The sequence below is a fragment of the Myotis yumanensis genome, unplaced genomic scaffold, assembly GCF_028538775.1.
Source record: "Myotis yumanensis isolate MYYU_CA2020_CCGP unplaced genomic scaffold, mMyoYum1.0.hap1 SCAF_8, whole genome shotgun sequence".
NCBI classification, from domain to species: domain Eukaryota; kingdom Metazoa; phylum Chordata; class Mammalia; order Chiroptera; family Vespertilionidae; genus Myotis; species Myotis yumanensis.
This window is the reverse complement of record NW_027223759.1, coordinates 34,158,310-34,174,340: the sequence shown is the minus strand read 5'-3', so window position 1 is coordinate 34,174,340 and position 16,031 is coordinate 34,158,310. Positions and strand designations below refer to the sequence as shown.

The following is a 16,031-nucleotide window of genomic DNA, read 5'->3' as shown; positions in this document are numbered from 1 at the left end:
CCGATGAGTCTGCTGGCCTCTGTGTGTCCAGCTGCTTCACCAGGTTCCTGGGAGAGCTTCCTGCTGAGCCTGGGCACACTCAGCCCCTCCTTTAAAGACAGCCCCCCAGGCCAGCCTGACTTCCTGTGCTATCAGTTCGGTCCCGCTGCCCTCTGGTGCCCTCTCCTGGCCAGAGGGGGTGACTGCGGCTGGCCCTGCAGCCCAGGGGCGCACTCAGAAAGAGCAGCCACTGCAGACCTGTGTCTACTGACTTGTCCGCCCACCCTGACCTGGAGCCCGCATTGAGCCCACGCAGCCCTGCCCGCGCCCACCGCGAGGAGCTTGGGTGGCTGTCAGGAGGCAGCGCCATCTGATCTCCATCAGTGTCTGCAGCACCTGCAATGGCAGATGCCTCTGTCACTGAGCGGACCTATGTGGTGGCCTGGGCGCTTTAATGTTTTTATCCTTGTGCTTATGGTGGAGGGCTTGCCACGTCTCTAGGTGTCTGGTTGCAGCTTGATGGTCTATGGTTGATTTCACAGGCAGAGTGATCTCAGATGTCTGGATGCTGGAGTCAGCAGTTCTGCCAAGACGTCCCTCGTGTCAAATCGGGGATGGACGATTGTTGGGCCGGAAAGCACTCCTCCCGGGCTTCTCAAGGCAGGTGTCAGAGCCCGCCAGGTGCGTGGGTGTCCCTGCGCCCAGCCAGCTGTCCCCGGGCGCTCAGCCTCGCTCCCACGCCTCGCCCTCTCCCTCTCTCAGACACGGTGCTTGTTTCCAAGCTGAGCAGCTCACTTGTTGAGAGTTTATTGCAGAAGACCTAGGGAAGACGATGGCCGTGCCGCTCTACAGTTCCGTCTTAACTGAAGTAGGTCTAGTATCCCGCCCTGTTGTTTAATTTGGTTCTTTTCTTTCGGTCCTATGAGTGTTATCAAAGCCAAGGACTCCGGCTGCTAGTCTTTCTAAAGATTGCCATCATGGGCTCAGCTGCATCGAGTTAAAAAGACTTATCACTAGTATGAACTAACTTCCTTCCTTCCTTCCTCCCCCCACTGTCTTCTTTTCTATTACTACTTGTATTAGTCACTTGGGCTGCAGACTGGGTGGCTTAAACAACAGAACTTCATTTCCTCAGTTTTAGAGGTTAGACGTCCAAGGTCAAGTTTCCCACCACTGTCTTCCTGGTAAACATGCCAAAGCTGTTGGCTGAGACGGGCGGTTTCCCCAGGCGAGAGTCTGACCTGCTGGGAGCACCTGGTGTGCAAGAATCCGGGCTAGCAGTGAAGGCTCCATGTGTCAAGCGGACTGCAGGTCAAGGGCAACCAGCCCCACGTCAGCTCTGGGGCCCTGTCTCGGTTTGTGTCCCTGAGCACATTTGGTGCAAATACTTTATTTTTGGAGGAGACCCCAGGGGAGCCCCTATGAGGGACAGGGGAATTAGCCCAGGGAACTGAGGTGATAAAGTGTAGTATTATGAAGCCAGTTACCACCATGGGCAGCTTGAGCCCTGCCTGGGAGTTATCCCAGCCTGAGTTGAGGGAGCTGGGAATTTACCCACCAACTCCCTGTCCATCAGGGAAGAGGCTCCTACCAGCGGGGACGATGCCTCAGGTATAAAGTCTTGGGTTACCAGTAAGTAGCATTGCAAGATATAAATGCTAGAGGGATGGCACTGATGACATCCCTCCCCTATAGCTCCTCCTGTGCTCTGTGTCCCTGAGGCCCACTGGCTGGGGCCTCTGCTGAAATGTCCTGCCCTGGTTGCCAGAGCTCCAGTTCCCTGTGACTAGAGCCCTACCCCACTCCCACCCACTGTGGGAGGTAGGAACCCTGCTGAGCCTTTCCCATGCCCCTGCCCAAGGATTGTACCCACCCTTTGTTCTCCAGGTGTGACTGGGCTCAGGACTATACTTGCCACTCTCTTGTCTCCAACTTATGTCCCAGCTCTGGTGGGCTCTTCAAAGGATATGAGGAGAGTTACATAGGCATTTAGTTCAATTTATTTTGTTTTCTTAAAAAAGCATGGGTTATGATATATCTACCATAATCAAGACTGTATCATATTGACAGATGGGTAGACACAAAAATCAATGGAAGAAAATAGAGAAATCAGAAATAGAACACAAAAATGCCCAACTGATATTTGACAAAAGTATAAGAGCAGCCCAATGAGGGGAACAGAGCCTTTTCTACAAATAGTGTTGGAGCCCTTGGACATCTGTGGACAAAGAAATGAACCTTGACCTACACTTTACACATTAAACTAAAACCAACTCAAAATGTATCACAGACTTAAAATATAAAACCACTAAACTTTTAGGAAAATAGGAGAAAATATTTTGGACCAAGGAGTTAGTTGCCTGATTTGACCAAAAGCACCATTCATAAAAGCAAAAATATGGATAAATGGGACTGCATGAAAACTAAAATCTCTTGCTCTTTGAAAAATTAAGAGGGTGAAAAGAAAAGCTACAAACAGGAGAACATATTTGCAAACTACACATCCAACCAAGTGTTAGTATCTAAGATATATAATGAACTCTTAAACTCAACAGTAAAACATCCCCCAAACATCTAATTAGAAAATGGGCTAAAGACACTATGAACAGGCTTTTTCTTTCCCCCAAAGAGGACACACGATGGTAAAAAGCACCTGGAAAGATGTTCAACATCATCAGCCATTAGGTAAATGCAAACAAAACCACAATGAGATATTGCTTATAAGAATGGCAAAAATGAGGGAAAGTATTTGCTGGTAGAAATATAGAAGGGATAGTCCCTCTGGAAAAGAGCATGGCAGTTTCCTACAAAACTCAACATGCCCTCAATACCTGGCTCTGTGATTGCACCACTCGGTGTTTTACATCAAAAAATTTGAAAACTTATGTTCACAAAATAATCTGCACATACATAGAAACTTTACTTGTGTCAACCTTAAACTGGAAACAACTCTGAGTCCTTTAGTGGGTGAAAGGTGACACACACTATGGGTCATCTATCTCTTGAAGTACTTCTCAGGGATAAAGAGGGACACACTTGGTACAGGCAATAACTTGGGTGGATCTCAAGGGAATTTTGCTGCCTGAAAAAAGTCACTCCAAAGGTCATCAATTACCATGAGTCCATTTCAATAGCCTTCTGGAAGTGACACGTTCATAGAGGTGAGTAGGTCAGCGGTTGCTAGGGGCTGGGGACGGGGCAGAGAGGGAAGTGGCCGTGGCTATGAAGGCATCCTAATGATGGGTCTGGTCCATGCCTTCCCTGGGGCGGTGGCCGCATGAATCTACACATACGATAAAATCACATAGAGCTAAACACATACATATGAGTGCAAATAAAACTGGTTAAAATCTGAACAAGGTCGATGGGTTGTATCAAGGTCAATTTCTTGGCTGTGATATTGTACGATAGTTGTGCAAGGTGTTGCCACTGATGGAAACTAGGTGAAGGGCATTTAGGGTCTCTCTGCATTATTGCAACCACACGTGAATCTACAATGATCTCAAAGTGAAAAGCTGGAAGAATGAATGGGTTACAAGAGAAATAAAAACTGCACACATGTTCGTGGCGCAATCACCCACAGCTGGAAACAAGGCAAACATCTGTCAGCAGGTGGATGAGTAAGCAAAATGCGGTATCTGTACAATGGACTATGACTACCCGTCAGTAAAAAGGGATGAACTTGACGATACAGAGAGCAGCCTGAGTGCCTCTCACAGACCTCCTGCTGAGTGAGATGTCTGACATCAAAGAGAACATAGAATGTGGTTCCGTTTATGCCAAACTCCGGAGAAGACACATCGAATTCAGTTTAGGTGAGTACTTGACAGGGCCTGAGGGTGGGCTTTGACTAAGAGGGGGCATGAGGAGCCCCCTTTGGGTGATGGACAGATTCTGTCTTTGTGTAGGTGGTGGCTACTTGGTTGTATGCATTTGTTGAAATTCACCAAAATGTGTTCTTTAATGTCCACAGGTGTACACATCTACAAAAACCCATCGAAATGTACACTTCAAATGAGTTCATTCTGTTGTGTGTAAATTATATGTGATTCAAAAGAATCGCTTTTGCTAAAGCGGAGTGGGTTTTTGGCCCAGTGTCTGGAGCTGGTTACAGATGGCAGTTTCCAGCATAGTTTCCCATGTTCCGATGGACAACTGGATGAGATTTAGCTCGTTAAAGATTTCTCTGTGCTTTGTAGATAGTTGAACTCATCCCAGCTGGGCCTAATCACCCCATCCCCCGTGACTCCTATGATTCATTACCCATTTAGAAGTGTCCCTGGAGAGGAGTTTTTGGCCCTGGACCGCATACATCAGTGTTTGCGGTTGGACCTCATTCTTGTAGCTTCTCAGCTCAAGGAGAGCTCCTGCAGGATGAAATCAAGATGTTATTTAGACAATTTTTACAAAAGGGTAGCTTGCTGTTGTGGCTATGGGAGTGGCCACTGGGATTTCCCTTCAAGAAGGAACTTGCTAGAAAGCTGGAGGAGCGTTCACGGCAGCCTCCGGCTTCAGCACCTGCAGGATCCATTCCGGGGTCTGAGCCGAGGCTGGTTCTCGTTGGCAGCTCTGGACAAGTTCTGGGCATGATGGAGGGTTGGACTCTGACTGTTTCTATCCAGTGTGGGGCCCTCTAAGAGCTGGCCGATGTTTTCAGCACAGCCCCACCCTCCCTCTCCTTCCTCGATAGTGTCAGACCTCCTACACCTCAGCCCCAGGCTTCCTCCTCCCACAGCATCGCCTCTCCCTCTCCTCTCGCTCTCACAGGCATTGCCCCCTGCAAACAGCTTGCACCTGTAACTCTAGCCCGGCCTGTGCCTCCCAGGAGACTGGATGCCGCATACTTGCTAACCTCTCGTTCCAGCCACATCGAACCAAGACAACAGAATCCACGCTGCTCATTTCAAATAGAAGCACAATGCAGGGAGTGTTTCCACAGGTCCTGGAAAGAGGTGAGAAGCTAAATATGGAATAAGGCAATGAAGACATTAGCAAGAGCAGGAAGTCACTCTCCTCTCTAGGCCTCAAGAGACAAAGAGAGGAGGAGGTGTTGCTGGAGCCCAGATCTCTGTCACCTGGAGGATGCTGGAGTCATGTCTGGTGGGAGCTGGAACCCCAGAGGGATGGGCTGGTGGGTCCCTTGTAGTCAAGTTGGGGGGGCATGAGAGAGAGAGAGAAGAGAGGAGAGGGGAGAGAGAGAGAGAGAGAGCGAGAGAGAGAGAGAAAGAGAGAGAGAGAAAGAGAGAGGGAGAGAGAGAGGAAGATACCCTGATTTCTCTCCTCCTGTCCCCTCCACCAGTGTCTGCTCTTGTCTAAACCCACCCAGCAGCTAGAAGCCAATGGGGCCTGTTTGTATTTCCCTTCAGGACAGAGCAGAGGAGAGACAGTCAGGATCCGAATCTGAAAGAAGACAGGAAACAGCCAGGACACCTTCCAAAACCTCCTCCCACTATTCTCCGGAAAGGTCACTGCTAGTGGGTGTAGGTGGGCGCTGGAGAGGCGATGGATGGATCCGTATGGGATCAGGCAAACTCAGGAAGATATTAAAGGCAGGAGCTCGGCGGTGGAGATACAGATTTTCACTGTAAAATTCTTCCAACTTTGCTGTATGTTTGCACATTTTCATAATATAATATTGTAAAAATATACCCTCTTTAAGCAAAATGTTCATCTTTCAGGAAGGAGAGGAGGGTAAATTTCTGGCATAACCGACTCTGCCTGGAGCCCTCTCTTCCTCCTGCCGGGGACGACAGCGAGGAGCCATGTGACCCCAGGTCTGCAGCTTTCTGGTGCCTCTCCCAGCCCTGTGGTCCCCCAGGGCTTTACGGCTTTTGTGTTAGCTACTCACTTAAAAATCTGAAAGATTCTCACAAGAGTCCAAATGGCCAACTTTTCTTTGAAACCAGAAGGCCCGGCAGTGCTCTGCCTGCATTCCCCCAGGGTGACAGTGGAATAGGGCTGAGCCCGCTGGGTCACGCCCTGCCTAGTTCACCACAAGCTCCACTGCTCCCTACTGCCCCCCAGCGGACCTGCTCTGCTCACTTCGGTTTTCTGTCTCCTCCCTGAACACAGTTGCACTTAGGACCCTGGATTCATGGGGGCACTTGTATTTATAAGGATCACTCCACAACCTTCCTGTGCCTGAAACCTTGGCACTCTAATGGCACACGCGCCCCTTCCAGGCAACACTGATGGACTGTGCCCAGGCGGGTTTCTAGAAAACCCAACGCTGCCTCGTTGGTTAGGTCCTCCCGGGCCCCAGCGATGCCTTTCCTGAGCTACACGTGATGATTCCAGACACTTATTCTCTGTGCGTCCAGGCTGTCTCTCACGTGACCCTGAAACTCAGGGTACGGAGAATGGCCTTGGCGTCGTCTCCTCTCCCAGAGGCTGGATCCTGCCCTTTCCGGTCCCCCTGCTTTGGTGCCTTTTTGGATTTCAGTACATCCCCAGTTTGCTTATGTTCATTCGAGTTCACCCAGAAGAACCCTAACCAGTTCAAACTGCAGGCCCTTCATCAGGAACGTGGTATGTGGCGTGAGGCAGCGTCACGCTGGAGAGAGAGAGACGGGGGTTCGGGACATCCTGCCCTGCCACACTCAGGATCTGACTGTCACCAACCGACTGCTAGCGATTTCCCCTCTGAATTAACCTAATACCTTGGGGAGGGCATCGTGTTATTCCAACACGGCTGAGAATAGGAATAACAACAGCAAGAACGCCACCCACATCTACTGAGCGCTTCCCACGGGCCTGGCACACGCACGATCCAGTGTAACGGTCACATGAGCACTGCGAGGGAGCTACTGGGACTCGGGCCATGTTACGGGGGAGGGGAGTGACGTTCAGAGAGGCGAAGTACCATGACTAAATGCCCCATAGCATGAAGCGACGGAGCCGGTGCTCGAATCCGGGTCCATTTGACACCCACAGATATTTGCTGCTGAGTTGTTTCTTGTTCTTTTGGTGAATTAATCCCAGTTCCTTGCACCTTCATTTATAGGTTGAGCAGTTTTGTTGTTCTTGGGTTTCTCTCTGGTTTTCCATCCTTGTGCTAACATGGGACCTGAACAGGGCCCAGTGTTGTGAAAAGGCTACACAAGTCCCCTTGCTCAGGGTGGCCAAGTTTGCCTCCCTCCCACAGGGACACTGTGTGTTCTCCTGCGTAACTAGGTGGGAACCAGCAGTCGCCCAAGCAGCCTCCACCCTCCAGAGGAATGAGTTCCTCTCTGCTCCGGCCAACACCACATAACACTCTGGAAGGAGGGCGGGAGGCTGGTCCTGCTGTCACCCAGCCCTCGGCTTCTGTGGGTCAGTAGTGCCCACTGAGTCTTGGAGCTGAGGCCCCAGTACACAGCATGGTCTCCACACCCAGGCAGGAGCAAGCAAGGAGCTGGGCACAGGCTGTTCCGGTTTACACGTCCACCAGCAGCAAATGCGAGCCCCTGCTCGTGCCCACCAACATCCATTAGAGGAACTCAATGATGTGCCAGAGATGATGAAGACTAACTGAATAGATGCCCAGTCCCGACATTTCCAGGCCTCCCTGTAGTAAAGTTGGGGGTCTTGGGAGCAGCCCCAGCCAGTGAAGTGTGGGCAGAAGTGATGTGGCAGCAGCATTACAGTTACTTCTTCCACCTGTCCTCTCCTCTCCTCTGCCGTGATGAGCTGGAGACCACACATTGCAAACGATGTTAGCTAGCCCCAGGGTGGAGAAGAGCCACTGACCTGTGAAGACCGTGACTTCAGTGAAGGTGGTAGCTCCTCTTCAAGGACAGCCCAAGGAACCACACCTGCTAATACTCCCACCTGTCCTAGTCCATTCGGTTGCTCTAGAGAAATGCCAAAGACTGGGGGCTCAGGAACAATAGGCATTTCTTCCTCACAGTCTGGAGGCTGCCAAGTTCAAGATCAAGGCTCTGGCAGAGTCCTTGTTTGGTGAGAGCTTCCTGTTTTTTTGCTGTGTCCTCACATGTCGGAGGAGCAAGGGGCTCTTTCATAAGGGCACCAATCCCATTCATGAGGGCTCTGTCCCCATGGCCCAATCACCTCTCAGTGGTATCCCCACGAAATACCACCACACTGGGGATTGGACATCCTGTCCACAGCACCGTCCTGCGCGATGCCCTCCTGTGCTGGCCCCGACTCCCTTGCACCAGAAAATGCGGCAGAAGGGATGCTGTGGTGGTCATGGACTGAGGCCCTAGGAGGCCTGGAAGCCAGTGCTGTCCCACTTGGGGAGCCCCATGATACCATATAAGAAGCCCAGCTGCCCTGCTGAGCTCACCAAGTGGAGAGGGAGATGTGAGCCCTGCACAGAGAGTAAGTTGCCTAGTGTCCTGGCCACCCCACCTCAGGGGCCAGACATCTGAGGGAGCCATGCTGGATGCTCCAGCCCAGTTGAGTCTGTAGATGACAGCTTCCCCAGCCAACATCAGGCGGAGCAGATATTGGGTTCATTGCCCGGGTAAACCCAGTCAAACTCCAGAATCATGAGTGATAATAAAATGGGTGAAAATAAAATCCATCCATCCATCCATCCATCCATCCATGCACCTACCCATCCATCCACCCACCTATCCACCCATTCACCTATCCATCTATCTATCCTTCCATCCATCCATTCACCCGTCCATCCATCCAATCCTTCTTAGAGCCTACCATGGGCCAGGATCATATCAGGTAAAACAGTTGTGGTCCTGCCTTTTGTTGGAAATAGTTACTGAACCCCTTCAAGCCCTGAGATGCTCAAGTTTGATGATCAAGTTCTCTCCTGCACACAAAAGGTAACAGTAACGGCAACGGCCACTGTTTGTTAAGCTCTTGTTTGGGGCCAAGCCCTGTAACATGTGCTCTGCATACTTTCTGCCACTTAATCCTGCCAACAACAATATAAGGTGGGAAGTATTCTGAGGTGAGGTGACAGAGGCTAGGTGAGGTCATGGATCTTGCCAGAACCAAAGCCATGACCACCCACCAAGTCTCACTGCCCCACTCATGTTCCTGGAACCCCTTCCCACCTCTGCACCCTCAGGGGAGAGGGGCTCCTTTGTCCTGCTCTGTACATCAGAACCTACTTTCTCACAGAAGCAACACCGGTGATGATGTTGAGGAAACCGGGAAAGTTTGACTGGTAATGCCATACGTTGTCAGAGAAGAGACGGCTCTGGGTTAACTTCATGACCATTGAACCCAGTTTCTATGGGAAAGTGCATCTCAGTCCGAACGACGGACTTGGAAATACAATCCTGGAACTCAGCCTGAGTATAAATCAGGGACTGTCTGAAATTCTAAACATTGTTTATTTTGAACATGGACCTCCCTGGACTTTCCTCGCTCCGGTTCCGTCTCTTACTCACTTTCTTCTTTTCATGACACTGTGCAAAGACTTCCTGTTCTAGGGGATTGGCAAAAACCGCACTGTCCCTGTGCAGAGCGTATATTTCTGGAAATACCCCCTAGAGAGGTATTTCATTGCTATGGAAAATGTAATTCTGTTTTCCTAAGTGATGGATGTGTTTACGCAGGGACTCCGAGTGGACTTGGCCTGGCCAGATGGTGCGGGCTGTGCGCTGTGCAGCAGGAGTGCTGAGCTCTCAGGCCCTCCCCCAGCCTCGTGACTAGGTGAGAGGGGGTCTGGGCGGACCTGCGACTGCCTGGTGTGCACATGCTGAGCTCTACACCAGGGCAGACACATGGTCTGCTCCTCTGGACGCCTTAGGTGGCGTTTAAGGCGGGAGAGGGCTTGCTGGACTAAGGTTGGGCCCTCCCAGCCAACTGTGAGTCATGCCTTTTTTTTAGCAGCCTGCTCATGCAGGTGGGCCAGGTGTCAGCTGACTGCTCCCCTTACGGGCATCCCTGTTTCCTCTGTGGAATGGCTGGACAGCCGGGGACTCGCATTTTCCAGCAGACATTTCTGTGCATGTGACTCTTCCCAAGGCTGGCCCTGGAGAAAGGAAAATTAGCCATTTCAGAAACTGGTGAAATTATGACAGTGACAGGTTTTGATTGGCTCTGTGGGCTCTGCAAGCCAATGGGCTGGAGCAGGAATGGTAAATACCAAGGCACTTCCCACTCCCCCACTTATTCTCTGGGAGGCAGACATGGCTAAGTGGTCAGGATGCTCGAGGGGCCATGATGAGTTAGCAAGTCTGTCTCTGAGCATGTGGGCTGGGTTGGAGGGCATTGGGATGCAACTTAGTTATTGTACGGAACTGACCTATCTTTTGTATTGACACTGGATGGCAGGGCCTTCATGAGACCCCAAGACCAGGCTCCCTTTCTCAGCCCCACCTTCTGGAACTTTCCATGACATTACTGCAGTCAGGGCCGCTGGACTCCTCATAGTCCTTGTGGTGGCCCAGAGCAGAGCCTGGCCCCCCATGTCCCAGGGCACCGCAGAGCTGGGGCTGAAGGCCCCACACGGGACCCCACACGGCCACTGAGGAAAGTTGACTTGACAGGTGTTGGAAAGGAAGCTGGCAGCGGTGTGTGGCCCTGGCTCTGATGCCCTAACAGGAACATCCCGCAGACTCTCCAAATACTTCCGCTGAGTCTGCTCCGGTGGGACGTTTCAGCATGGCCTGTGCCAGACAGGAAACACTTGGGGTTCCTGAAAATGCTTTTACAATCTCGGATTACAGTGCACCTCGAGGATGTTATGTGGGCGCTGGGGAACGGGGGTGAAATGGCAAGGATTCCATGGAAGCCACCGCACTCGCACACCCGGTCTTTTTCCAGGTTCCTGTATGTCAGGTGATGGTGTGTTCTTCAGCTGAGGTCTACATAGGAGGATGGAACCAACATTCAACCAGTCTCCTGGGGGGGAGGGAGAAGGTAGGGGAAGAGGAAGAGCCGCTTTGAGAGGGTCTGCCAGGCAGGTCAAGGCCATGGCCCTGCCCTGCTCCCCCTGCCGGGGCTCCAGGGGTCCCGCAGACAGACTTGCCCTATGGGAAGGAAGACGCAGGTGCAGTTGAGTAATACAACTCCCCACTCAACAATGGGCCTCAGACCGATCATGCTATTCCAGTTTTTTTTAAATACTGATAAACCTCCTGCCCTGGCATTCCAAAGGCGGGTTTTATTTCCCTTCTCTTCTGGGTGCTCTCTTCCGGCTGGACAAGAAGGACCACATGCCTGCAGAGCCTTCTAGACTCAGGGTGGGGCCTGGCTGCCTCTTCCTCCTCCTGCCTCATCTGTGCCCGGGCCTCCCTGTCACTGTCCTGGGCCAAGGCCTGGTGGCTCCGGAGCGCTGCTGGGCACCCGCCATCCGCCCAAGCCATGCCAACGCTGTGGGGCCCTCTGGCTTGTGAGGGGGTATAACCAATGTGGCCCTGACTCTGGGTCTTCACTTGTCACTCTAATGTCACAGGGAGAGTAACCATCCTGGTGACTGATGGGGCCATGACCTGGGCCCTGAGCACCCTGTACCTGTACCTGTACCTCCGTGCCCTGCCCCCACTCTCCCATTTTCTCAAGCAGCTGCTGCCACAGGCAGGCCTGAAATGGCTTCCTCGCCAGCCCAGAGAAGCCCCTGTCTTGGGGATCCTTCCTGGAGAGCAGTGGGTGTTCTGAGCCCCTTGTCCAGCCATTCCTGCAGGAGAGGACACCCTAAAGGTCTCAGCCATGTGGCTCCTGCCCAGAGGTACTGGATGAGTGCCTGGTCGGGAGTGGCAGGGAACTGTCCTTCCTGTGGTCAGGGGTGTGCTGGGCCCAGCCTGCCTGGCCATCCGGAGGGGGCTGTCCTGTCCAGGTGGCCGGGGGCTCGCAGGCCTTGAAACCCCTACGTCAGCTTCATCACCCACCCAGATGCTGCCCAGGGGACAGTGAGGCTCCAATGCGCTGCAAACCTGGACAAGGGGTGACTCTCAGGGGAGGGGACAGTGGCCCCTGGAGAAGTGGAGGTGCAGTGGAGGACAGGGACACCCTCCTCACCCTCCTTGTGGTGAACCAGCATCCAGAGCTCCTCAAGGTCTGTGTGTCGGGGGGAGGCATATTCCTATTTTGTTTGCCTCTGTGTCCTCAGGGTTGAACACCCCCAGCTCCGAAACAAGTCCAGACTGAAAGGAAGATGTGTACATGAGAGAAAAATCCTTTGGAACCTCCCTGTGGGCCGGATTCCCTCACTGCCTCCTGGTCCTTGGTTCCAGGCCTCTCTCTTGCCTTTGAGCCTCAATCTCCCTGTTGGGAACATGGGGCAACAATGGGCGATGGCACACACGTTGCTGAGGGGAGTCTGCAGAGGGACCAGAGGAAAGTGCCCACAGGCCGGTAGAGAAACATGGTTATTGGAAGCTGTATCAGGGGTGTCTCAGAGGGGGCACATGGCCCAGTCACTGCTGCTGAGGGAGCCCAGGGCAACTCAAGGGAGTATCTGGGAGGGTCCACCAAGCCGGTCTGAAGCCAGGGAGGAAGAGCAGAGGGACGAGGGACCTGGAGGAGGAGGCCACCGTCCCTCTGCTCCGCCTTCTATTTGAAATGAAAAGTCATACAAGTAACCAGTCATTCACATCCAAGCAGAGCAATCCGGACGCCCCCAGGTCATTTGCATTTCAAGGACTCCATGTCCCATCCAGGACTGAAGTGTCATGAAAACGTCTTTAAACTTCGTTAGAGTCAGGAACACATGCTTTTGGTCCCCCTCCCACCCCACCTTAGTTGAAAAAGTAGAGCCTATTTGTGAAACTCGTAGTGTAACCCTGTCTCACAGGAAGCCCTCTCCCGGGCTGGCTCTGATTACAGGGCTTTCAGGTTTGTCTGATGATTCTGCTCTAAATGCTTAGCATTCATCCTGGCGGGGGAGGGGACAGTGGCCCCTGGAGAAGTGGAGGTGCAGTGGAGGACAGGGACACCCTGTTTGCACATTGAACAGTGAAGGCAGCTGTGTGTTTAGGTTTGAGCAGCCCTCGAGGCCTGAGGCTGTTCATGCGCATTGATACCAAGCTATCCTCTACTTCTGTACCCTCAGCCGAACATTAGGCTGCGTGCCTTGATAGCCAATCTCTTTCCCCCTCCTTGACTGAGGAATGTTTTTATTTGGAAAGCCTAACAGAGGCATAACAGTAACACCATGTGTAGTGTCGCTATCACAAAGCCTCTGCTGAAAAGAATAAAATTGCAAGCGTCCTCAGCACGATGGTGTTGAGGGCTACCCTCACCATGAGTACACAGGCGGTTTTATTTTTAATACAAATACATAGTTTTTTTTACATGATATCAATTAAGAAAAAAATCTGTTTCAATATAGTAATTTGTGAAGCCAAGGTCTCCCTCCATGCATCCCTTCATTCCACACATACCTGAGTACCTACTAAGTGTCTGGCCTAGTGTCTGGCCTAGTGTTAGGGGCTGAAGGTTCAGATGAAGATGAAGCCCCGCCCTCAGGGAGCTGGCATTCCCGTGGAAGGAACGCTGATGGACAGGAAGCGAACTGCATCGAGCGGTGGATGCTCCCGATGAGTGCTCCAGGGGCTGAGCTAGCAGTTGGGATGGGGTTCCTTCCCATGGGGGCTCTCACTTCCTGAGGCCACACTTCCAAGGTTGCTCCCAGCCCCTGGAGTCCTGATGTAGGCCCCTTCTGAGAGCTGAGGGGCCCCCCTCCAACACAGGCTTTGTCTCCAGGACTTCCCAGCCTGGCTGAAACTTTCCCAGAATGGCGCTGGAGTCTGAGGCTCTTCCTTCCCCTTCTCCTTCCAGGGATGTCAGCCCAGCCTCCCGGTCTCCGTGGACTCAGCTTCTCCAAAGGACCGAATCAACAGACCTGCTGGAATAAAACAGGAATATTTGAAAAGTGTCTGTGGCAGGGACATAAAAACCACCCTCGGCTGGAGAACATCTGACCCCTATCCGGTTCCAAAGTTCACTCATGGAGGTTGCTCAATGCTGCTGCCATGTTGCATCTTATTCTCAGGCTGACACCCTGAAGTTCCCCTCCCCCCTCCTTCCCTCCCTTGCTCCCCTTCCCCTTCTCCCTGCCTTGCCCATCTCCTCTTCCCCATCTCCCTCTCCTCCCTGGCTAAGCTTATCTCATTGTGATTCACCTTTTGGTTCTGCCCAGGTATTTTCTCTGCAGGGCCACCAGCTCTACCCATGCTCCTGAATACCTTTGCTCCATTTCAGCTGCCTTCCCAACATAGTAACAACCAAGCCCAAAGGAACATCTGTGGAAATTTTTGCTGGAGAATAAGGACTGGGTGTTGCTTAATATGTGGAAAAAATGCAGTGTTTCCTTCTCCAAAGAACACGATCCACATGGTGGTCAGTCCGTCAGCAGGGCTGGGCACTCTGCTCATCCTGCCCACTGGACTCTTCCCAGCTGTGGGTTCCCCAAGAAGACACTAGCTCCTCCTGCTTCAGGCAGTCTGGGGGCCAGGAGGGTTGTAGCAGTGAGGGTGGAGGGGTAGGGGAGGGGCAGGACTCAGGGCAAACCCCACCCAATTCCCACCTAGCCACACCTGCCTGCCCCTGGGCTGAGAAACCAGCCCCCTCCCAGGGATCACAGCCACTCCCAGGCAGTAGCACAGATTTCTCTCAGTTGCAACTGATGGTCCAGAAATAAGCCAGATGTGTTTTTTGAATCACTTTCATCTTGAATGCATTCATGATAGATCTGATGGCACCACCCACATGTCCACTCAAGTCATATTTCGTGTGATGGAATGAATTGTATGCTGTACAACTATAAGCAGATCTGGGGATTTACAAAAGTATCAGGATGCCACCCCTTTCAGTGTGGGCATACAAAGTCTAATGCATTGAACTTTTATGTGTGTGACTCTAATCTTTGCTGGGACTGACCGGGGGCCCATGATGGGAGGCTGTGTGGCATGGGGCAGTGCTAAAGGTCGTGTGCCTGGCCCCCTTGGTCTATTCTCCCAGGATCAAGGCCTCCCCTGGATGCCATCCCTGCCTCCCCTGGCACAGCCCTCTCCTGTGGACACTGGTTATTGTGCCTTCACTGGTCATGGTGACTTCCTTGGTCACCCCTAGAGACTAGAGACTTGTGTGGGTCAGAATGGTCCCATCTCTGGCGTTCCCAAGGCGTCCCAGCCAAGCTGCCCCCTGGGACAGGTGGGATGACACTGGCTTTGCTGGCCTAACAGCTGGCTGCTGAGTTGCTGAGTTGCGGGGTGGTCCCAGGAGGCAAGCCTGGAGGAGGAAGGAGGGGAATCGCTGAGTGGCCTGCAGGGACAGGCTGTGGGGCAGAAGACCCATAGGACAGAACTGCAAAGGGGCCAGGCTGAGCGACTTTCTAGGGAGTTTTCTTGTTCTGAGCAATTCTGAGAGACACAGCTGCTTCCGGGAACATCTGGGCCACTGGAGCCTTTCTTTGGATGGGACTATGTGTGGAGTGGGGCTCACGAGGCTCCCAGTCCTGTCAGATTGGGAACGCCTGTGCTGAGGGCCGGAGCTCAGGGTGAAGCCCAGAGCAGGACCAGGAGGAAGGTGGTAGGAAGCAACCAAAAGAGAGAAAAATCTGTGAGCTCCATCAAGGCAGTTTTAGAAATATAAGTTATACTAGAGACCTGGTGCATGAAAATTCATGCACTGGATGACAGGAGGTCCCTCAGCCTGGCCTGCCCCCTCTCACAGTCCGGGAGCTTTCAGGGGCGGGAGGCGACCCGGCAATCAGGGGAAGGCGACGCCCCATTACACCTCTGCTGCTGCCACTGCCGGCAACGCAAACTGAGAAGGACTGGGCGCTGCCATCTTGTGGCTGTGGGCGCTGCCATCTTTGAGAGTGTGACAGTCAATTAGCATATTCCCTCCTTATTGGCTATGGGCGCAGCCATCTTAGAGACAGTGTGAGGGCCAATTAGCACATTCCCTCTTTATTAGAGAGGATGACTTGTTTATTTCTAAAATAGGGTCTGAGAAGACTTATGACGACCATGCTTGAACAATGTGAGCTCAAGGCTCCCTGGTCAGGATGGGGGATGGACCCTATTGCTTTGTCTCACTCCCCAGCCTGTAGCCCATTAAAGGATAGTGTGGGGATTGCTGAAAGGTATAAACTCACACACATAATGAGATGGAAGGGGATCCTTCAGAGG

General features: G+C 52.4%; 1 long non-coding RNA gene across 1 annotated transcript; it reads left to right on the top strand.

The window, feature by feature from the left end:
* Nucleotides 1-1,870: 1,870 nt before the first annotated feature.
* Nucleotides 1,871-5,539, top strand: LOC139015602 (uncharacterized). Its single transcript, XR_011472465.1, has 3 exons — nt 1,871-3,794; nt 4,747-4,931; nt 5,346-5,539. It is a non-coding gene; the product is annotated as an uncharacterized lncRNA (long non-coding RNA).
* The last annotated feature ends 10,492 nt before the right edge of the window (nt 5,540-16,031 follow it).